Source organism: Myotis brandtii, unplaced genomic scaffold (assembly GCF_000412655.1).
Source record: "Myotis brandtii unplaced genomic scaffold, ASM41265v1 scaffold151, whole genome shotgun sequence".
NCBI lineage: Eukaryota > Metazoa > Chordata > Mammalia > Chiroptera > Vespertilionidae > Myotis > Myotis brandtii.
In genome coordinates this window covers 52,964-53,474 of record NW_005355461.1, presented here as the reverse complement: position 1 = coordinate 53,474, position 511 = coordinate 52,964, and positions in this window count along the sequence as shown.

Below are 511 nucleotides of genomic sequence, written 5' to 3'. Positions count from 1 at the left end.
GTCTCAACAACGTTACTGTTACCGTTTTAACATTTAAAAGGCATACTGTGTCTGCTCTAAAGTCGGGGGGAAAATGATTATGGATTAGGATTATGTTCAAAACATAGGGTCAGGGGAAAAGAGCTTTTTTTAAAAAAAAAAAAAAAAAGTGTATTTGCTTCAGTCTTTTAGAGGCCAAGCCACCCTGACGAAAACCGACCCCCACCCGGAGCCACGTGGGGTTCTCCGCCTCCGCCCCGGCGCTTCCTTCCGCACTCGGAGCACCGAAGCAGTGACATTATGGATTAGGATTATGTTCAAAACATAGGGTCAGGGGAAAAGAGCTTTTTTTAAAAAAAAAAAAAAAAAGTGTATTTGCTTCAGTCTTTTAGAGGCCAAGCCACCCTGACGAAAACCGACCCCCACCCGGAGCCACGTGGGGTTCTCCGCCTCCGCCCCGGCGCTTCCTTCCGCACTCGGAGCACCGAAGCAGTGACCTCAAGGTGGGGGCGTGGCCGGGGGGGATCGGGGT